General features: G+C 38.8%; 1 protein-coding gene across 1 annotated transcript in view; it reads right to left on the bottom strand.

The window, feature by feature from the left end:
* The window catches only part of FIGN (fidgetin, microtubule severing factor), a 387517-nt gene that overhangs the window by 122296 nt on the left and 240877 nt on the right, over positions 1–24344 (bottom strand). Inside the window, exon 4 of the mRNA XM_083840821.1 lies at positions 7520–7591. The gene's annotated coding sequence lies outside the window, so the exon portion shown is untranslated. The remainder of the gene's footprint in view (positions 1–7519; positions 7592–24344) is intronic.

The following is a 24344-nucleotide window of genomic DNA, read 5'->3' on the forward strand; positions in this document are numbered from 1 at the left end:
ATATCACATTTTATGCAGCAGCCCAGGCTATGGATCAAAAGGAAATTAGAATGCAAATTATTTTTGGTTAACCACTATCTTTTGAGGCATCTGATCATGATATTTTGTTGAGATGTCTGTAGCTACAAGCAACATAGAACACCCCTCGAGTGTCTCCATTCCTTCCCTTCTGTGAGAACTCAGAAGATAATGATGAGTCATTGCTCCTCTGTGCAGAGAAGATAGATACCACAGGGACCAATGTTGTTACTCTTCTTGCTCAGTGTGTGAGAAAAAAGCTAGTGGCTTAGAAAGGAGGCATAGTTTGCAAAATATTCACCTGAGAAATCACTTCTCTCCTTGTGTCAAACTGCCAGCATTGGATCAGAGGCTGTGCTGGAGCTCGTTGAGTATGAAAGAATGGCTTAGCCAGCAGGGTTTTGTCTGTAAGAGGAATTTGGCTTGGGAATTAAGTCTGCCAGGTCCATCAAATCCCTATTGCCTTTGGGAAGAGAAATGGGCTCTGAAATGAAGAGGCTTCATTGTTTGCTCTAGAGGGGTTTCTTATCTCTTTTCAGGAATTTATTTTCTACTCTCTGAAGAATACTATGTATATTTGGGGAAATTAAATTATATCAGGGAACTGAGATCTTCAGGTGGGCATAAAACTTTATTTTATGAGTCATAAAAAATCAACTTGTACCTTCTTATTGCAAAAATCAAAGGGCTCATTTTTTTTGTGTACAATATGTAATATTGACCTATATTTTAAAAACATGAATTGTGCAAATGTTGGTGACTAAATAGAATGATGATAATTGAGTTTGTTTCTGGGATTACTGGCGCACATAAAATTTGGTTCACTGCATTGATAATGGATAGATGAAACTTTTTAAAAAGATGTGTTTGGAGTCTTCAGATATATGTGAACGGTTACAGACTGGCAGCACCAGCAACTTACTGCACAGAAAGAAATGTTTTGCTTCCACAAGGAACAAAGCTGGGAAGTAAGGACATTTAGTGTTTCTCCCCATTTCTTGTACGTGGGATATGTAGGTTGTTGAAGTGATGGCATTTACCTTTCTGCTTTGGGGCCCCTTCAAGAGGAGTGGTAATTTTTATGCTCCTAAGGCAACCCTATAGCCCTTCATGTGACTTGGTGTTGGCAGTCAGAAAGGCATACCTCACATCTACACTCAAGGCCATATAATAAATTACTTGAAATCTTGCAGCTATTCCCTGGAAAACAGTTCTTTGAGGAGACACTGCCTTCTGTTGTTCACTCCAACCTTTCAAGAAGAGCCAGGGAGAAGTTAGCCATGCTGTACATCAAGCTACTGTGCTGCTCTGACATTCAAACACAGTCCTGCTTCCTGAGGCTCACTTCAGCAGGAGTTTTGCTTTTTAAATAACTAGGCCCTGGAGCAGGCCGTAGTAAAGTCGGAACTTTTTCATTTTCCCATATGAGTTATTGCGTATGTTTTCTGGGTGCTAATTAATATTTAACAAGATTTTGTGAGGGAACAAGATTATTTGTTTTTTGTTGAAAATGAATTCCACAATGTTGCACTGCCAGAATATTATTTCTCTGCTTGTGCTTGTTTTCATGTTCCAGTTTCCCTTTGCATTGCAGTCAAAGGAATGACGTTAAAATCTTACTCTATGGACTAGTTCTTAAAATAGGACTATCCTAATACATATATAAAAAAAGAAGTTTATCTCCCTGAGTGAAAGCAGGAGAGGGATGTTTTGGTGAAACCCCTCTCTCTCTGTGATGAAGGGCAAACCTTTACATTTCAGAGAATCTAATGAGAAGTTCCACAACATTTCTTAGCAGGAAGTATACATATATGTGTGTGTGTACATATATATATATATTTAATATAACTATTCCTCTGAAAAAATGAAAACTAAAAGTTACAATGTGCTACTACATGAGAAGATAATAGAACTACAGAATTCAAATAGCAACACTATAGAAGTAAAAAGTGAAGCAAAATAGGTTAATTTTTCTTGAAAACTCCCACTCTTCCAGAGCAATGTGCACAATAACAGCAAACAAACAAACAAACTCACCAGCAGAAGCAGGGAGTCACTCTCAAGGTCATGGACCAAACTACAATCATCACCATTTTAAACCTTCAAAGAAAATGCCTCATCCATAACCCTGAGTCTTTTTTTATTGTATTAAGCACTGCTTTGAAATGGAATTCCTATACCCTTGTATTACAGACCCTGTCTCTGTTGGGTGTACAGCATTTGATTTTTATTGTCTGATGTGCATTCACTGCTGGTATGACAGTATTGGGACCACTCTTCCTCATCTTTGATTGCATTATTTCATAATTATGTGACTTGCAGCCTTCATTCAGGGGGATTCATTCTGTTACTTATTATCTATTTGAGAATAGCAGCTAGTAGCTAGTAAAGCTTGAATGACAGAGGAAAAGTAATTAATTAACATAAAAAGATACGAGTCTTTACAGGTATCCATTCACTAAAAAGGTTTAGTTTTTGTGGACCTAGCAAAGCAGGAGATGGTAAAAATTCCTCTTTGTTCCAATATACTCTTCCCTCTGCAAAGTAAGGTAATTTCTGCATCAGCTAGGAACAGTTATAGAACTTATTATTTGATAAAATATATCATGCTAATCTTACTAGTTACAAGTACATCTCTTGGTATTGCTTTAGATGTGAGTAGCTAGCCAGACACAAGGTCACGTAAGTTATTTCAATTAGGACAAGAAACTGGTGAGGGAAGCACACATCTCTGATGTTAAGATGTTTATATACAAGGAAGCAGAGAATCTTGCCTCTCGTTAGAAGTGAAGTACCACACATTTAGAATGAAGTGGGAGCAGCAGGCAAGCAATGTTGTGCGCACTATGACGGAGCAAATGTGTGCCTTGGCTCAGCTCCCAGTAACTTTGGTCATGTCCCCATGCCCTCAGTGGCACCCTAAAACCAGTACTATCTTTCATAAATTAAAGTCAGTTCCTTGAATTATATGCTGTGATAATGAGATGAAAGATCTCATTTATACTTCAGTGACATGATTTTAAAAATGCAGTAAACAAAATCTTTCCCTTCCTTGCTCTGTAACAACAAAATATTGGGTAGCTTGAAAATTAAAATCTGGGAGGTTTTCTTTCCTCCCTTAATAATACTAAAAGGGAAAGAGAAAACTGAATCTTTAATCTGAAGCTTCTGTATCCTTCTTCCTTGCCACTCCTCAAGAATTTTGTGTTTCTCCCAAAAAAGTCTCAAAAAATCAAGAAAAGTGTTTTCCCATGAGCTGCTTTGATATATATATATATATTTTTTTTTTTCTTTTGGAGCTTCCTATGAGCTTAATATACAAATGTCTAGTATTATTTCCCAAAGCACATTAAAAACTATCTTTTAGATATGAATAAACCTTTTTCTCTTGAGTACCCCATTTCACAGAGCCCAAATACGGGAATCAGGCCTTCACTGGCATGCATGGTGCCATCACCCATGCTGCCGTGCTGCCATGCCACACATTCCAGTTGGATCCCAGCACAGAAGAAAAACTGGGAATTATACAACTCAATACTGAGCTGGGGGTTTCCCAACTGACAGCACATAGTTGAAGCAAGGAAGAAATAAGAAAGAAAAAAGTCTGGTTCTTGTCACCTTTTGTTGAAAAAAAAAAAAAAATCTGATTTCCATAGCAGCATTTTAAAGTAAAGTTTGTCACCACTGCCCACACTGAAGTCGTTCTTTATAGAAACCAAACCATAATATCGATCGGAAGCCTCACACTAGTGAAAACATTACACAGCCCTTCTCTGTATTGTGACTTCAGAGGAAATCTGACAATGGAAATCCTAACGACTGATCGGCAGCATGTGATTCCTGGTGGTCTGCTTAGTTTGACTGACTCCAGTACGTTGCTGCTACGAATATAGTTGCTATGGAAGGAATGCTTTTGTGCTGTCTTTCTTCCAAAGGGGTCATGATTTTGCAACATCTCAAATAACACTGATGGCTTAATGTCTGCAAACAGTACAACATTTAACATTTACTATGCATGGTGAGGATTGTAGTTCATAATTTATTATTCAGAAATTACGTAAAAATATGTTTATGATAAGATGTGAGGATATACCTAAATATTCATGAAAATAAACAATACATAATAAATTTATTTATACAAAGTCAATAGGTAATAAGAAAGTAATCAAAGGCATATTTAGAGCTTTAACAAATGAAATGGAATTTCAGTATTTGAAAGTGGTATTTTGAATTAGGCTGACTCTATTGTTCTCCAAAGCAATGAAAATATTTTCACTTTCTATCCTTCAGAACATCATTAAACTGCACTGAGCTGTTTTCCTCTCTCAATTCAAACAAACAAAAAAAAAAGGCTCCAGAGCAGGAGCTTTCCATCCCATTTGTCATTGAATTTCTTAATGCAGTATTTGGCTCTAGCAAAGATCAAACATAAACAATGGTTTAAAAATTGAGCCAATTGTGGGCTAAAAGTTTATGAAAACATGATCCAGTAGAGACAATGAATGATAAGACTGAAAGTATTCAGTCTCCATTCCAATGTTCTCTACTAACTATTTATATGCCTCAATCTCTTAATTAGTATCTTACTAGCTCTCAAATTACAGTCTCCAAGAGAGGACTGGTATGGTTTGGGTGCTCCCTAATGTTTCAGCGAAAGCAAAAATGTAGTATGACAGAGAGGCCAGCGGCATTATAAGACACCGCTGGAAGGAGGACTGGTGGCTACTTTATGCCTCATTTATGGTGGGTAGACATAGCTGTTTAGAATACAATATCCAGTCCAATGAAAGAAAGTCAGTTTGCAGTCAGTCTCCTTGCAAAACGCATTTCATTTTATGAAATTCCTTGCTAAATGAATGCCAAAAAGTGAGTCCTTGTTCCAAGTTTTTTGAATGAAATGGCTTGACTTATACAGGGGCTAGCAATATCTCATTGGCTACAAGCAAAATTCAACGGAGTTCAATATTTTACCATTTGCCTGATGCTTTATACCCGTTGGTCCTCAAAATCATGGCTGTTATTTTTGCTTATACCCTTCTGTTGGTTACAAAATGGAGCTTCACTACGTAGTCTGTCAAGAGCATTTTATACTTTCTAAACAGTAAATAAGACCAGGTCTTATAGAATCATCAATTTAAAAGCAAGGGGGGAGAAGAGTTAACACTTTGCAAACAATAAACTTGGAATTTTACAATTAGTGTTTGAAAATGAGTCAAAAAGGCCACATTCCTCCTATAGCAATTTCTCAGGCTGGAAAATAAAGCATCATACACAAGCAATTTGATCAGCATAGCCCTGGCAAGTGCTCCCGCTTCTCTTAAAATTCATCCTTTTGTGTCTTAATCTGCAGCAAAAAGGGCAGCCTGTCCTGCTGGTGTGCATACTTTCCATGATTTTTAAAAAGAACTTTTTCACAGCTGACTTAAGGTTTGCATTCCACATGCCAACAATGTCTTCACTGAGCATGTGAGTGGAGTAACAATACGTATATGATGCGGGATGTCACTTAGTAATATATCATGGTGCAAAAGAAGATTAATGACATCATCCAGGTAAGGGACAGGATTTGCCTAATATGAGAAATGCAATCATTTAAAAACACAGAAGGAAGAAGAGTGATGATGGAATCTGGGCAGGAAGCATGTAAAGGACAAGAAGCCCATTACAGTTGTCCCTGTTTAAGAATATCTGGCACTGATTTGGACTTCTAACTATAAGGGAAAAAAAACAGTAACAGAAAACTGGTGACTTGGCAGACGCAAGCCGCAGACTGATGTTTTTCTAATTGTCATCAAACAAAATACAGAACAGTCTTGTGTTTTATTGATCACATCATAAACAAATTAGAAGCAATAATGTAATAACCGACAGTTTGTCCGACAGTAGGACATATGCTTACAATTATTAGTTTATTTTTATGACCATAAAACCTAAGAGTGCTAGTAACAGAGCAGGATTTCTTTGTGATAGGGGTTACATAAGCACAGGAGAAAAAGATGTTCCCTGATTGAATGTCCTTCAGTTTAAGGACTAAATAAAAGGTAGGATGGAAGGATATGGTCCTGAGAAGTATTGTGACATGACAATACTCATCAGCACCAGTATCACTAAATCAATCAATTGATTTAATGACCCAAAGATGTACTTTTTTTTTTCCTTTTTTTTTTTTCAGGCTTCTTTGCAAATGAAAGTTTTAAAGTGGTTGTTTACATTTTTAAAGACAGCTTTGCAAATGTGCACGGGATTTCCTTCCCATAACAAGAGATAGCATAACAATGTATTTGAAAACATAGCAAGTATGTACTGGAAACTGGAAGTGTAGTGAGATTTTTGACAAAACAGAAACAAACAGGCAGACAAGGTTAGAGCACATCCAAGTCCCAGTTGTGTGCAAACTGGAGTAGTTCAGATTAGCAAAGGAACAAGAAAGAACCAAGAAATGGTACAGACATAATCGGAAGATAGATCCTCTCTGTTATTATATCTACTGTTACAGTTTAGGATATTAAATAACTTGTGATTCAAATTTCTTACACAGTATCAAACTACCCGTATGCTTAAATTTAAAATGTTTGCTGTACAGTGCCACTGAATCCATAAGCATAAAAACAAAAATGATCTATTCCTGGCTGAACAAAGTAAACTCGGCTAACCCAGAAACAAAGAAGCAAAAATAATGGATTCCATGTAAGTTTAGCAGATGGAATAATATCGCATCACCTACCCCAGAACACACTTTCCAGTGTAAATGTACACTTGCAAATAAAAAGCCTCCAAAAACTTGAGTAAAGATTCAGTTCCAGCTAAAATGGTGCTGGTATTAAACACTTTGTTAAAAATGGGAGGAAGGGAGGGGAGGGGGGATAAACTAAATTACTAATAGATCTCCAAATAGATTTTCTAGCACCTTTAGAAGAGATCCATCTCCTTTACTTTGTAGCTTATTTCAGGATGGCCATTTGCTTATGGAATTCAGTTACTACTTATAACATGACAACAGCTGAAATATAAAATCACAGTAAAAGTACAATAAAGCCCATTGAAGTCATAGTTTGTATACAGCTAGGCAGTCTTCAGCTTAAGAATTTTCTCTTTCTCTCTCTCATGCACATACACATACATTTTGCCTGCAACTGCATCTGGAATAAGTACATTTTCCAGGGCTATTTGACTCACAACTTAGCCAGACTACACTAACTGATAGCACTTATTTTCTTGGAAAGCATGTTTTCTGGGCACTGAAGAGCACAATTTTGCTGAGTGCAGGGCCCAGCACTGGGAAAAAAAAAATCAAAATTTGCCACTTATTAAACTAAATGTCCTTGATGCTTTGTGCAGACAAAAATACTCTTCCCTTGACCCCCCAAGTCCATTAACTTTAGGAGAGTAGTTCTGCAGTTGCTGGTCTCCTATGGTGCCCTTTTCACAGCAACATGATAAGCTCTCAATATACAGTGAGTTTTCTTTGTAGCATAATGTAGGATATATGGTAGCTTCTTACCTTCCTCCCCCTCTGGGATTCCCAGTATTTGTACACTGTGTGTCCTCCTTATCTGTTTTTTCTGTGTTCCACCTAGAATTTAAGAATTTATGAATTTATTATCTTTCCCAAGCTTTGTCAATAGATAAGAATTGCACTTTAACTTCCCTTCCCCATTTTTTTTTATTGTCAAGACAGTTTGAGTTACTTGTTGCTCCAGGCTGTCTGTTAATTTGCTCATTCTTCCAGTATTGGCATGCTTCACTTATCCATGGCATGCTTTTCTTATCCATAGGCATAAAGCATACAGTGTTCCTGGTAATGGGAAGCTTCTTAATTTAATCTGTGGAGAGTCTGATTTAAGGCAGGCAACAGAGCCATGGCTTTACAGAAAACATTGCCACGCTGCCTGTGTGGCTCAACAACTTTAAAGGCTTTCAAATTCCTGACCCAGTCTGTTCTAGTATTAATGCAAACACCAAGACAGGCTTTTGGGAGACGAACGCTTAATTCTTTCCTAATCGAGAATAAGCTCTTGTGTAAAGAGGTACTACTATGGTTGTCATGGGCAAGAATCTAGAAACAGCAGGTTCAATACAGCAGCGAAGCAATCACTTCACCTTATTTTTTCCTAAAAGATTCCTCCTTACAGTTGGGATGCCCATTGTTTCAGACTTCTCTCTCAATTCCTTCATTTACCTTCTCTCTTTAAATTCTTCTTTTTCTTTTGCTGATTATTTCTGTTAAACCTTATTAACTCTTTCAGGCTGCACATACAAATGACTGGTGTTGTGCCATTATATATCTTGCAAGTTTTTTCATAAACAAACACTACAAGCATGCAAGCATATATAAGATTAGTTAGGCACTGTGTGACATTCCCCTTCATGGTCAAGATAGAGAAAATATGATTATATTCTGCTATTTGACATCAATTTGTCTGAAAGTACTTGTCTGCAGTTTCAACACTGCTCAAGTTAGGACACATCTAACCAGAATTTAACCAGCTCACTCAACGAACACCACATTAAAATGCTCCTTAGTTAATCTGTACAGACTATTTTCCATACGTTCCTTAAATATGACAGTAGGATTGAATTTAAAATGTCAACACATTTCATGTTAATGAAGTTTAAAAAAAAAAAACAAAAACATTTATTCTAGCAAATTTGGATTTTGTTGAACTAAAACTGACTGATAAATTAGAAAGATGTTGATGAAAAATGAGCTTCAAGGTGAGTACTTCACAGGAAATTCTGCATCAGAGTGTTTGCAGCACTGCCCAGCAGTGCAGGGCTCTTGGCAGCAGGGCTGAATGAATGATGAATGATGGGGCTCTGCCACAGCAACAGCACTCACTTGTATCAGTCACTGCTCCCCTTCTCTCCCCTTCCCTTCCTCCCTCTAAATCCCAAGGGCAGGGCAGTTGTTGTACTTTTTGTGCTCCTACCTAGAGCTGCTGCTACAGCAGCCTTCACTGCACTGTGGAAGCCAGGACAGACCTCAGTGTAATTCTGGTTCTTTGTTGATATCTTATTATTCTCACAAATACATTTCCCAGTTTACTTGGAAATTTACATAACTGTAGAGAGCACGAATGTCTTGCATATGTGAACAGGGAATATGATACCCTTGGGTAAATCTGCCAAAGAAATACATTAATATTTGGAAAAAAAACATTACAGTTGTGTGATACCTGATTACATGATAGAGTTGTTCCTGCTAGGGAGCAAGTAGCCAATGCTTAACAGCTACAAAAAGCAGATAAAGTACTGGAGTCTCACATAAGCAGATAGGCTGCGTTCTCTTTGCACATCAAGACTGTCCTGATAAACATATGGCTGTACATAGCAGAAAAACATACACCACTGGCCCACCCATAGCTGATGCCAGATGACACGCTTAAAAGACTATCTGCCCAACAGCCAGTTCTTTGTTTGCTTGTTTGTTTGTTTGTTTTTCAGACTGAGAGGCTTTAGGGTACAGCAATAATTAGCATTCCCCACTATCCAAAAGTTCCAGCCTGTGAAAACAGCTGGGCTTCCACAGCTTCCTCTAGACCAACAAAGAACTGGCCCAGAAGAGGAGGGCAGAGCCTCCTTTACATTAACTGTTAGGGCAAGGAGGTGCCAGACTTTCCCCTCAGATTACTTACAACCCCCAGAAAGATCATACAAAGATTTTAGAAAAAGAGAAAGAGGATAAAAACTGGAATGCAGTTCCACAAGGCTACAGTTCTGGGGACAGCAGCACATCTGTCCCCTTGTGTATTGTAGTTGAGTATGGACATCTGCACCCACCTGAAGTGACGGTGATCAAACAGTGAGAGTGGTAACTGTGAAATTTCCTTTCTGATACTTTCTGATACTCCATGTATGACTGGGTCTAGCTTTTAACATAGTTGTAATGCCACAGCCCCCCCCTTGTCCTTTTGGTGGCTCGTCCCTAATGAGTTCTTATTATATCTCAGTGCACAGAAGTATCCTGCCCAGACATTGTATTGCTAAATTCTCTGGGCTTTCAGACAACCTGCGATGAAAGATAATTCAAGAAGGGAGAGTTATTTTAATGTTTGGAATCCCATATATTTAACCGCATTTCACTACATGTTATCACTCATCTAACACCGAGTCCACTGTGAACTCAACAAAAGAGGAAAATAGGCAGAAGAGAAAAAAGAAAGAAGCAGGGATCCTCCTGCTCTCACGCGTGGTAGCAGGAGGCTTCAGTCAGGCTGAAAAGACAATGGCCTAAAGGAGAAGACGTGGCTGACTACCAAAGACTGTTGTATACACGACACAGGCTTTGTACCCTTATTTCAGCTGACAAGTAGAGTGGATGCTCACAAAGACTTGCAGTTCACGAGAGGCAAAAAGAGTGCATACTAGAAGATCAAACATTTGACAGCCGCTCGTATTGCTGGGTCACACAGTCCAGCACGTACAACCCAGTCGATGACTGGTGGCTACAGACATAGATGGTTTCCATCCCCTCAAAGCACACGTGAGTAAATACAAACAAATGAAAGGGGTATTTGACTCGAGTACCCAAGGTAACAAGCTCCTGCTGCACACAAAGCAGAGCAGATTTGATGCGCGGGGAACGAGTCGTGGCAGCGCCGACACGCGGAGGGCGGCTGTCCGAGTGACACCACTGCTCAGCCAGGCCCTGTGCTCCGCAGTGTGTGCTAGTGCATCTCCGAGTCTCAGGCTGTCACTTTAGATTCATTTCACTGCAGTTGCCAAGCTATTGTAACGGGGGAAAAGGAAAGAGGAGGAAGTCAGTGTGACAGCCCAAGTCCAGCAATCAAAGTAAATTAAAGAAGATTTTGTTTTTAAATCACCTTCTCCACTGTCTTTTTAAGAAAGCATAAAAAAAAAAAAACCACACAACAACAAAGAAAACAAAACACAAGACTTGTAACTTTCAAGCGATTTGAAACAGGCTGTCTCACACATGTAAGACCCAGCATTTTGTGCAATACATTAATATTTATTACTACTGAAAATCCACATAGACTGGCAGGGTCTACTCTGATTTATTTCTAACATAAAGGGGACAAACACCACAAAGTGAAGCGGGGAGACCTCTGCCAGATGCAGTCCCACTTACTTGGAGCCTTCTTCCGTTAACTTAAGCTCCAGAGGTGAAGCTGTATCTTCCCTAGGCTAGGATCCAGCCAGGGAGTCTGCTGTGCCCACACACAAAGAAACCCAGTCTGGCTTTGTCGTTTCCTAGACCAAATCTAAGCTGGGCTCAGCAGTAGCTGGGGTAGTAACACCCGTAACAGTACAAATCACCACAGCTAGTCCTGTAAGGCAAGGAATTACTCATCTTTCAAACAGAGCCAGAGTACAGTGATGCTGCGGCCATGCCACAGACTCTCACACAGCGTGGTGCAAGGGCAGCAGCGGGGACGCATGAATTGACCACACACATGTATTTCCTAACCTTCCAGGTACAGCTGCTCCATCAGTGTCAAGCAAATACTTTGAAGAAGCATACACAAGGCAGACAAAGCAGTCAAATGTGTTTGAAAATGGTGACATTCAGCAGTGTATAAAAAAAGAAGAGAAAATTGGCATCAGCAGTGTACTTAAATGCTCATGAAGACTTACATGAATCATTTGCAACAGTGCTAGCATTGGTGCATGATCAAGCTAGAAGCAACATTTTCTCTCTCCTATTTTTATGTACATATTTCTATTACTTTTTGGCATTAACTTTAGGGCTTGGTATAATTCAGTTCTACGGTGTATTTCAAACAATCTTCTGAAAAAACAGCAATAAGCAGTTATTTAACTCATAGTCCTGGACTAAGTCCATTCCTAGCATCCTGCTCTGAACATGCACATCTGAAGTCTATTCAGTCATTTCTGAAGAATAAGTACTGCTCTCCTCATGCAACCCAAACAGATAATAGGTATGCCTGGATTATCGCTATTTTATGCATATTATATGACAACATATCTGAAACAGCATAAAACAAATAAACACATGCCTGTTGCATCACCAGCCAGCAAGCTGGACACTTCTGAAGGAAATAGTTTACAAACTGGATAAATACACTTGTATCCTCCTATGAATATTAAATGTGACTTTTTCCTGTTCAGCTTGCTATTGCTCCTTAACCTGAGTGAACTGAGTTCAATCAAAGGAAGCTGCAAAGGGTTTGTTAAAGAGGCGGGCGGGAAAGATGAAAGAATGGCCCAGATAAGGAACATCCCTAAAAACACGGGCACAGGGTTTACGGTTAGAAACAGGGACTCCTTGTGCCTAAGCCTGAGACGAGGGAGATCAGAAAACACTGATTTGTTAAGCAATAGGTCCTACAGACAGGAAGGGGCTTGGGGTGAAGTAGGAAAGGCTGTGCTAAGTGAAAAAAGAAAAAAAAAAAGAAAAAAGAAAAAAAAAGGCTACCAGCCTGCAAATTTCAGCAGCAGTCAGAACGGCCTGTAGAGCAAAGTGGGTTGTTTCTCCTGGCTCAGGTGTGAAGACTACGGAGGTGCTGAATAAACTGTGGATAAACAGGGAAAGGAAGGTGTGTGGATGTGGGTGTAGATCTCCTGCTTTTTACTTTGGTATGCTGAAAAGTTGCTTGGGGGTCAGCTCAATGGAGGTGCTGTTACAGACTTCAAAAGATAAAAGAGGGCCCATGCCCAGACCTGCAAGTGCAGTCACTGGTTGGTACTCACGGGTCTGCAGCATAGGGCCCGACCCGGGAGCTGGTGGATTAAGGAATTCCACTCTCAGAGAAGTCGTGACCTGAGACTGACCAAGGGCGGGAGAAAGGAGAGAGACACACTGTATTTGGTAGGCCTCAGGACATGACAGCAGCTGTTAAAGAATTTGGAAAAGCATGGACTGAAACTATGTTTCTGGGAAAAAAAATAAATAAATTACCACCATTTTTTTTTCCATACTGCAGCTACTAAGCTGCTCAATTAGAAGCTGTGTCAGATTGCTTAGCATTGATTGCAAATAGCTTGCCAATTTTACTGATATGAAACACTAAAGCAAATGCCATTCACCAGTGGTACAATAGGCAAACTGGTCTGATGGCAGCCATGTGAACACTCTCTTGTACTTACTCAGAGTCAACATCTGGTCAAAGCTGAGGAAGCAGAGCTTAGCAAAGCACATGCAAATTCTCAGGTGTTTGCTCGATTTAATCTTTGTGCATTTATGGTATATACACAAATGCTTGCGACCACATCCTCATTTAAGCAAATGTAAGCCCAGTGGACCTTAAGGTGACTGTAAATGTGATGAATCTGCTAATAGCTGAGTGAATGTTTAAAGTATGTTTATTGGGCCATCCCCTGTACACATGAGGATCTGGACACAAAGACAATAACATTAATTCTCCCACTTTTAAGAAAAACAGAGAGGAAAAATCATTCCACGGTAACCAATTATGCCGCACTAACAGATTTAGGCATGGTGTATATTTATGGCTAAACCAAAAGTTTTATGACAAATCAATACAAAATAATTTTATAAGCTGGTTGAAAAACCCTTCCAAGTTGGAAAAAAAAAAAAGTCAAGTCACTTCACAAACACGTGGTAACTACAAGTAATTTGCTCTCACCTGAATACTTTGACCAACTCTGCCCTCACAACAGAGTATATCTTTGCTACCCTCTGTGACGAGCCATTGAACCAGCACACTTTATTGGGTGGACTTGCCCTCAGCTTGTTACTGAAGTCAGCACCCCAAAAAGCATCAAGAGGGTTGAGAAGAGCCCAGGCAGAGGCAAATTCCCCAGCCTAAGACATGAGAAGGTTGGGAACCAATTCTGGTGGCTGAGAGAGACGAAAAGCAACCTCCTCCCCGTGGAGGAGGTAATGTCGTGTGTATGCTGTATCCTGGTGGCACACAGTTTCTGCTCCAGGCTCAGTTTCAGCCCTGTAGCTTTACAGCACCAAACTCTAGAGTCCCCTCTTGGCAGTAGAAGCCTCCTTTTTGTCAGTCTCCATGGGCTACCTGGATGTTTGCTCCCTTCCTCTGCTGATCAGGTCCTATTTGCTGGATTTTCCTCAAAGCTTGTCCCCTCATTACACATCCTCTCCCCGGCCTGGAAAACCCCCTGCCATAGCCAGGACAGGGCAGAGGTGGTGGCTTCCTCACTGCTGCCCAGCCATCCTCTTTGGGAAGGACCAAAATGTAATGATACACAGCAGATAAAATGGACATCATCCATCCCATATTTCTTTAAAAATGTCACTTTTAATGGTTATAAGACTAATGATTACTGCTTGAAGCCAAGAAAGGAGAAATGTAAAGCCAAATCAGAATCAGAGATGATTATACTGAAATCACTGGAGGTACACAGCTTATCCAGAAGAGTAACCTACTTTCCTGTCATAGGAGTAAGAAGCATTTCCAAACTTTTTAATTTAAGAACAGGAGATTCTTGCATTGCTTTTTCATTGCTTAACACAGGTTTGCTATATAAGATGGTACCTCACTCTCTACACTATTTGTACTCTTATCTATACAGTTACATATTCATTCTTTATTCTGTACCTAATTATGTATATTAAGCTTTCCAATTACAATCAGGCATTGTACCCACTTTTAAGACCAAGACTCTTTTTTTTTTTTTTAGCATATTTGTTCAGGTTTACTTGGGAAAATGACGTGAATTTGTATACTTGGCATTTTAAAGGTCAAATGGGGCAATATTCGGAATACTTTTTCTGAAACTTCACTGGTTGAAGTATTTATTGCTACATGTGTTTAGGAAAGGTAGTTCTTCTGTGAAGCAGAGAAAGATCCATAGTTATGGAAACTGTATAAAACCCCATGGAAGGCAGAGGGTGTGAGTTAGAACCCCCTGTACATCTAGCTCTCACAGGACCATTATTCTAAAATGCTTTCCATTATTTATTTTACATCTAGAGCCAAACACACTGATCCACTTGCAGAAGCAGGCACAAATCCACTGAAGCAAATGACTGTGGATCCATTTACAACAACAGTGAATTTGGCCCTTACATATACAGTTTTATTTCTCCTCTAAGCTAAAAATACCTTTATATTTCAAGACTACCTTTTATTTGAGTTTACATCCCTCAGGACCAATGCACAGCAAAGCAGCGAACAAGCTGGAGGGGCTTTACTGAACAGAGAGCTCACAAAATGTGATCACGATGTGCTTTACAGCATGAGTAAATCCCAAGGGATCTCCCACATACAATTCCTAAACACTGAGAAGAGTTAAAGCTGTCTGTCTAATCTATGGAAATGTGAGTTTCAAGCACTGATAAATTGGGACTGCCAAGAATGAGTTCACTTTAAAATGCCAGTGATTTTTTTTTTTTTAGAGAAACAAAAAAAAAATGATGAAAATATCTTTTTCTAAATTTCATACACAGTAATTACTATGTATACATTCTTGTTCACCACGCACCCAAATTACTTGGAATAAGTTGTCAAAGTAAATTGGCTATTCTTTCAACATTGGTAAATTATTCTTCTATTGTGGACTCCTAGCTTGATAATTTAGGACATGATAATTTTCATTTACTTAATGTCTTTGACAATTTTGGAACAAACTACTAAGTCCTTTCTTTTTGAAACCTATTAAGTAATTATTATCGTAAGGAGAATTAGTCTAGTTAGACTTAAGAGGAAAGAATTGATGGTCCTAAGATGGAGGTCACAAGGAAAAGAACTATGAAGTAAGATTGCTGGGATGTGAAACATATCTGAGTCATAATACACATAGCCCGTATACAAATTTGATAGTATTCTCACTTCTCTGTAAATCAGTAGCTTTTTCTCTGAAGATTGTACCATTATGCCAGCGGAAAGAAATCAGAATTATACCAACAGGGTGGTGCCACTGAGAGGACAAGGTCTCCTTCTATCAGCCTGTGGTCAGTTGCTTATTTCATCTTGGCTCAGATGTTTCTGGATGTGCCAGGGCTCTTAGTGCCTGCCTAACTGTAAAGCAGACTCATGAGCACAGGAGGGTTAAAAGAGGGACCAAAAAAAAAAAAAACAAAACAAAAAAAAACAAACGGATGGTGAGGGGGAGAAGATAGCTCAGTCTACGGAAAAACTAACTTGGAAATATAAATAATAAAAAAGATCCTTTGCATCTCTGAAAGCAGTATAGCTATTTTTAAAAACAGAAAAGCTCTTGCTAGTGCAGCTGCTCCCCATATGTGACTCATGCAGGTTACCAAGTCCTTCCCCTGCAAAGCAGTTCAGCTTCAGGCCCTGAATGCATTGGAAGTAAATTGTTTTGGTGCTTGTATAACATGTAAGAGAGATCCCTTCTCTGTGTTAGGCAGGAATTTAGGTTAAATGGAGAGAGTGACTTTAGAAAAGACTATTTCAAACCTTCAGACCATCCTGCAAAGGCTTCCTTATTTCAAGCTGGGGTGCCGCTAGCAGAGGGAGGCTGCTGCCCCTCCAGGTCAGGTTTCTGCCACAACACCCCAATCTCAGCTCCAGTCAAAAGAGCATTCAGTTTGCTCCAGCATCCCAGGGTGTCTCCAAGAGGCAGTCACTCAGCAGCATACGTGCCAGGTCCCACGTACTAAGGGAGAGCATTTCTCACACTGCCTAACATGGCAGCTGCGCACTGCCAGGTAGGAAACGTGCTGGCACCCTTGTACACGCCCGGAGCTTCCTCACCAGACACGCTTTACACTGCCAGCAGAGGTGGCTGAATTTTTTACTAACACACGCCAATGTAACGCTTGAAAGAAAGTGCAAGGAGTGGCATTGTCCTTGCCCTCATCATCTGCATGGTCTACCTAGACACCCAGGAGAAACAGATGGACAGGGGGACAGGTGCATCCTCTCCCCATGCCTGCTGGAAGGACATTGGTGACCCTGGTTTCCTGGTGACATGAAGGGCCAGACCAACGAGGGTCACATCACCTGTCCAAGCCTGATGCTGAGGTCTTGGCTCCTCCACCACACGGAGGTGGAGAGGCCCCCAAGCAGGCTTGGGCTGCTTGTCCCCTCCATCGCTGTGTGGAAAGCAAAGGCTCGGCATCCCCGGCAAACCGGGGCCCTCAGCATGCGTGACAAACACAATTAAATGCCTTGTCAGGTTTCTCTGCCTTGCAGGGAATAACGATGCTGATTACAAAGAAACATTTCAGCATTTCACTTTATTCCCTCGTTTGATCTTAGTAGGAATGACTGATAAAACTGATGCACAGTATCATTTTTGATAAAATACATACTGCCTGTGGAATAATGCTGTCCTGGCTGAGGCTCACTCTTGAAAGCCCTTATCCTTTTGTATTTCCCAGCTTTTCAAAACTTTTTTTTTTTTCTATTTGTCAGCTCAATTGTGTTAGAAGCTTATCCAGACGCCTCTATACTTGGAATAGAAAAAAAAATTACTTTGTTAAGATGTTAGGCAGCACTGAATGTAGTTATCATTATTGTGGCCTTTATATCTACATTACAATTTTGTCACAAGCTCAATGTAATATCTAGAAATTCCCTTAAAATAAAAACTAGTGAGTGTGTTATGAAATTACAGCCAGGACAGATGGCCAGATCCTGTCATTGGAAATAAAAGTAATGTTATAAGTGTATAACTCCATTGGGGAAATTGAGTACCATAATAAAGTAGACTTCCACTTTCTGCAATGAAATTCAATGACTGTTGAGGAGTTTAGGGTTTAGAAAATTGAAAAATGAAACCTTTGGTTTTCCGCTGCTGTTTGATGATGTGTAGCAAGTCCCTTTATGGACTGAGGCTAACATCCAAATAGTAACAAGCTTGCAGTGAATAGAGCCCACAGAGGATCAGCTACTAAATCTTGCAATAAAAGCTGTGTGATTTACAGTAAATTCCAGAGGGCTGACAGCACCACAGCTGAGGGCATAAACACTTCTTTCATGGCTGAAGCTTCAGTCAGCTCTGTCTGCTGTGAAGTACAATCGAGCAGTGAGGCATGCTGCTTACCAGCAATGACTTTGATAAATAACTAGGAAGTCCCACTGTTGGCTTAAAACTAGAAGTTGTTCAGTTGCAATTCTGCATTTGTCCTGCTTTAATGGGTATGGAAGTGGCTTTAGCTGTAATCTGTCAGTGATTGATTAGGCCCTTCCTAGATCCCGTCCACACTCCGCTTGCAGCTCCCTGCTCTCCACAGTTAAAACAAAATTGGTACATATCTGACTGCCCTCTTATGAGCAAAGTAAACACTCTTAATTCTGCTCAAGTGAGCCTAAGTTAAACGGCTACAACTGATAAATTGTTGACAGACAACATGTCTTAACAACTGAGTACCTAAGCGCGGAGGTGCTCATGCAACTTCTGCTTGCCATTGGATTACGCCGGAGTTTAGAAGCCTCATCAGCATAATGTTGGTTGTGCAGGGGTATAAGAGCCCTGGCTGGAGCAGAGCCTCGGCTTCCTAATCACAGAAGTACTCAGCTCCCAGGCCTAATGCGGGATCATTCATTAACATGCTGTGTGAATTGGACATAATGTTAAACACGTGCACGAGTGCCACAAAGCTAGTCAGAAAGGAGCGTAGTGTGACTAGAAGGAGCTCTAATGAGGGTTGAAATATTTACTCATTTACTTTAGATTTAGATGCACCTGCGTAAAATGCAATATATAAATGATCTGCTTTGATTTAGCAAGGTAGGGTGACATTTTGATTGCAGTAAAGACTCAGATCAGTCCTTTTATTTTTAGTTGGAGAAGAACAAACAAAACAAAGTAATATCACATCTAGAAAGAGCTGTATGTAATAGAAATGCAATGATTCTCTTTGCCCAATATCAATATAAAACATGCTAAAATCCAAATTCAGACATCTGACTTGCATAAAAACTTCACTGGACTGTGGACACGATTCTCAATGCATATAGATAAAACATTACAGTGAGATAAGCACACACCTGGCAAGGAGCAGTGTAGTTTTTGTATTCTATGTACTGTTTTCCTGTAGGTCTATAACTGAGTTACTACAAGCAAACCAGGCTATATAATATCACGTAGAGTTGCTCTATGATGCTTAAGAACAGTAAAGCCAAATACTGGGTGTGCACAGCCTTAAATTAGGGCAGATTCTATTCTGTATTCTTGGTTCTGCCTCATCTGCCTCTACAATTACTAGGAGCACAGCAAAAAGGTTTGTATGGACACATCCTTCCTCTACAACAGAATATTTTGCTTTAATAGAAGGAATGTTTTGAATTTGCACTATTGCACTATTCCTGCCATAAGAATTATTGAGAGTTTTTATTTATTTATTTATTTATTTTAAATCCATTTGACTACTTGTATATGCCACTGTGTTTATTTTCCAAAGATCTGTGCAGGGGAGAGGCCACAGGTTTTGACACAGAGGCATCAGTGCTTATGTAAAGTGAACAGAAATATTTTTCTGTTTCAGAGTTTTGCTCAAGGAAACTAGCAAAAACTGGGGAGACGGTGATCTTGTTCTGTAATTTTTGGAAGGTATTTTGCTGCAGTCATTCATAATGTATAGTGTGATTCTCATGTTTTTATTGACTGAACCACAGCACTATCGAATAAAATAATGTCCCCAAAAGAAAATGTCTTCTCGTAGCACGGTAAGACTTGCTTTTAACAAAGTCATTTCCAATCCTTTTATTGAAAGCAATTAAGTATGATTTTTCATTTCTGAAACTGTCCACTTCTCATTCTCTGACCTACATGCATTGAATTGTTCCATCAGCATTATAAGGGCAAATTATTGTTGCCTTGAACTTCTCTTGCCGTGTCAGAGTAACAAGAAATAAGACATGGGAGCTGGTAGTGTTTGATTAGCTTGAACGTGTGTGAAAAAGGATTTTTACTCCCCCAAGGATTTAGGAAGTAGCCTACCCATAAGTATACAATCAAGGAGAGATTTGCATACCTGAGAAACAGCAGTTCAAGCAGGAGAATGTGAGGTCAATCAGGAGTAACTAGTTAAGAAATTCAATTGGTGGCTATTTTTCCCATGCTTTTTTATACTTGTGATTTAATACCAGTTGATCTGAACTGCCATTAGTAGCTGCTGAGAGAATCAAAAGCATAGGTCAAAATTCACATATTAGATTGTGAAGCACAGTCATACTCCTGTAAGGTAAGTATTCTACATTTCTTTAAAAGGGACAGAGGTCTTTTTTCCCATTTAGAATGTCAGTCCCATAATAATTGCTTATTACATCTATCAAAGTTCTAGTAACTCTTATAGCATGTTTTTTAGCTATATCACAAGTGCTTTAAAAGCTAATAAAGTTACAGCAAAGGTGTGAAAATTTTGAGTCATAATGAATTCTTGTAAATCATTTTAGGATTCTGCCCAGAGGAAGAGGCACTGCAGCGAAGATATGGATCTCTGAAGCTCTGCCCACTGATTCAGCAAGAACTCATTGGTTTGCAGAATCCAATTTTTCCATGGTTGCAGATTCTAGGTTGGACACAGAAAGCTTATTTACATGAAACTGCTCACTCCTTACTTTATGTGCACTGTCACCTCTGTGTGTCTCATCCCAGTTCAGCAAAGCCAATTTTACAAACTTACTCTGCCAATAATCATGCATATTCAGTTGTTACCGATTAATGCTAAACCCTGAATTTTATTTTAAACCAGGTGGTATACATCATTTGTTCACATCTTTTCTAAGAATAAAAGCAGAATAAAATCATGGAAAGCAGTTCTTGCTATTTAGTAACTGCTAAGTGAGAATATTTTAAATCCCATCATTCAGAAGAGTAAAGTATAATAGTGTAGCAAACACCATTTAATAGTGACACGTTTCATTTGGACAGCCACTTAATTGAGATATCTTCCAGGGAAACTGTTTAGTCTACCGACTGTAAATGGCAATGACTACTGCTTAATCAGAACCATTTTAGCATAAATTTTGCTTAATAGGGAAACATTTGCCTGGTGACAAATACTTAAATAGTGTTTAACCAAGTGTTAAATAGTTATAAAATTCTAGACTTTCCTTTTTAATTTTAATACTGAAGTGCCAGCTAAAGATTAGAGGAGAAAAAATACATGATGAAATGCTGTAAATATCCTTTTTTTTTTTAACAAAAATAATTTTTGTTGTTGTTTTTGATGAGCAGAGGTTTTTTTTTGTTTTTTTTTTTTTTTCATTGTAAAGCTTTCCAACTACTTTTAAGACTTCATCTCTTAACTGGTACAAATAATCAGGATGACAGAACATCCACGTATAATCTAATTAACAGATTTCTGCTGTCAACCTAAATAATAATAATGTGATAACATGCAGGTGCCCTGCCAAAAGACGTCTTGAGTCCCTACCAGCACCACCCCCAGCAAAAGAAGGTAAAATTCAGTCCTAATGCCAATAGCCAGAGATCAGCTCTTCCTAAAAGGTGAACTGCACATATGAAAAGACCACCTAGAACAACTCACCTAAGTTCAATAAACTTACCTAAAAATAGCTATGCCTGTGCTCAAAAAAAAAATTGGTAAAAATGAAAGCAAGCATTTCAAGGTCCCATCAGAAACATCCTACATATTTACTCAGACAAATATAATGGGTAGAAGTGTTTCACACTAACATAGCCTTAATGAAGAGACCTTACTCCCACCAGCCAGTCTGTCATCTTAGACCGTATGTAAAGACGGCAAGCAGTGTCTTCTGCTCTCATTTATTGTTTCAGGATATATATCATTAGGCAGTCCCTCAGGACTATTGCTGCTATTAATAATTATAGCTTAAGGATCCAATCCTATAAAGGACTAAGCACCTCAGTGAGAAGTCAAGAGGCACAAAGAACTATTGAAAGGCTGAGCACCGTCCCGGATCAGGCCCTTCAGTACTTGTAGTAAGCACTTGAATCACTCTCATGGTACAATGAGCAGTCAGTGCAATGCAATAAATCATAGCACATGTAAAAGGTTTTCTTGAATAAATGGTTGCACTAATAATATCCCATTTAATTAGCAAACAACATATTGAAACATGTCATAGAAAATGTGGCAGGGTAATCTCCACAATACACAGCAGCTGACTAGTTAACTGAGTGTTATGAAGATGGGTGACTAAAACCCAAATATAGAGGTATCCATTCCAATAGGCTGTATGACAAGTAGTCTATTGTTTCATTAATTTCTACTTTTAAAAGTTAATTTCTTCACTTTTTAGTATTAGTCATGTATTACAAGAATTAACATAAAGGTGATGATAATGCATGATCTTTATATGCCATCTTATTAAAATGAAGCTATTTTTAATACTTTTAAGAGGCCTATCAGAAAACACAATTTATATCCTCAAAGTATATTTTGTCAGTTTCAAGTATAATTTTTGCATTCATATTCTTTTATGAATTTTAATGGAGACACTTAAATTGTAATTATTCCTCTCAGCTCAAATGCAGGTAACAAATGGAATTCAATCAGTGTTTGCGCATAATGACCATCATTAAGAGAGAAATAATAATGACATTCTCTCTGCATTAAACTTGCAGACTCTCTACACAATGATCTGAATCCCATTATTGATCTCCATGGAGATATGCAATTGTCACCTATTCTGCATAATATCTGAATGTTAAATACATTTGTTTGGAACAAATATTTTAATGAATACAGTCAGTTCCACTTAATTAACTATCTGATAACTGAATATTTTTGCTTAATAATTGAACATGGAACATCAAAATTGTCCTATTTTTTAATCAAATGCACTTGAGATTAGACACACGTTCATTTAAATGTTCATAAAATGTACATATAGTTTAAAATACCCATTAGACTTTAAAGCACACATATTAAGATACTTGCAAAGTATTTAGAAATCACATTTCTCTCCCACCACCACCCCTTTGTTTTAATAAACCTTGTGAAACCTTCAAACTAAAATCTGTTTCTTTCTGAAATGATCTCTTTCCTCATATGGCCTATGGGATTGTTACCAAAAGGTTGCCTATGAAGATCTGAATACTGCCACCAAGCTTCTCTGATATCTTGTAAGAAACAAGCATTGAATTATTTGTTTCAAGACCAGATGGCTACAATTACCTGGATTTTGTATACATCATAAGAAACAAAGAGCTAAGAAGGTGTGTTACATCTTTCAGACCTGCCAGCCATCAAAAAGATGACCACAGCCATTTTTGCTCAGATCAGCATGCTGGAAAAATAAATAAACAAAAATAAAAGATCCTTATATATAAAACAAACCAGAAAACAAAGAACTGAAGTTCTTGTACAACCATTATTTTACATTGATAAAAATGTCTTCTTGGTTCCAAATTAAAACATCATTTTTCTACCTCAGTAACGATTGTTGAATCTAACCCTGTCTGAATAAATAAGGTACCTGAAATTAAAGTGAGTAATTCCAATTGGCACTCAGTGAACCCACCTCTGGAGGCAGCCATATTGTTAAAAAGAGCACTCTTGGTGGCACTGGCAATGGGAGAGGCTAGTAACAGACGCCTTAGAGGAAAGCATGAGAAATCCCAGAGTGGATAATTAAAAAATAACTTGGCCATAGGGGAAGTTTCTTCCTATTCTCAGTAGTTGGCTAATGCTGTGAAACATGAGGAGCTGTATACTTTATTTAAAGAAATACTGAAACTGTAGATTTTTTCATTATCCATGTAAATGTCTATTTCTTCCTTAGGACCCTGCTGAGTTCCTGGCCTCAGTAATGTCTTATGGCAATGCATTCTGCCACATCTCTGCATTTTGTAAAAAAGTTCATTTGCTAGGAGAAAGGGCAAAGAGATAGACTGATTTACATTCTCTACTTCATTCATTATTTTATTTATCATAATTCTCTGTATGTGCCTCCTTTTCAGAACTCTTGAGTTTCAAAATTCTCAGTCCTTCCACATTTTTATTTCTGTTTTGAGGCTACTCAGAGGGATGTGAACAACATTCCTTCCAAATCCATGTCCTGAACCAAATTCCAGGTGCATGATATTGCATGGACAGATACAGAAAGACACAATTATACAACAGTATAGTCAGTGGTCATTAGATTAAATAAATGGCCACTGTGTACCTTGGTTCTTGCTTAGCCTCAAACTTTACTTGCAAAAAGTCAAAACTTTTATTTCCAGGCTACTAGCCTAAATCAGCTCACACTGAACCCAGCTGTAACATTTTTTTTACTAATATCAGGTGAAGTGAATGGGGCTGGCTACTACCGACTGACCACTTTTAAAAAGCTCAGATGTATTGCATTTGCAGCTGCCATGGCACAAGACTGGAGGATCAGACACCAGGGGTTGGCAGAGCTTAATGCAAACCTGTTTTCCAGCCAATGTGGTCGTGCAGCCCAACCAGATTCCTATGTAGTGACAAAGGAAATCCAGAAAGGGGTTCCCAGTAACCTAGATTGGTCAAT

The sequence above is a fragment of the Anser anser genome (assembly GCF_964211835.1).
Source record: "Anser anser genome assembly, chromosome: 6".
Lineage (NCBI taxonomy): Eukaryota > Metazoa > Chordata > Aves > Anseriformes > Anatidae > Anser > Anser anser.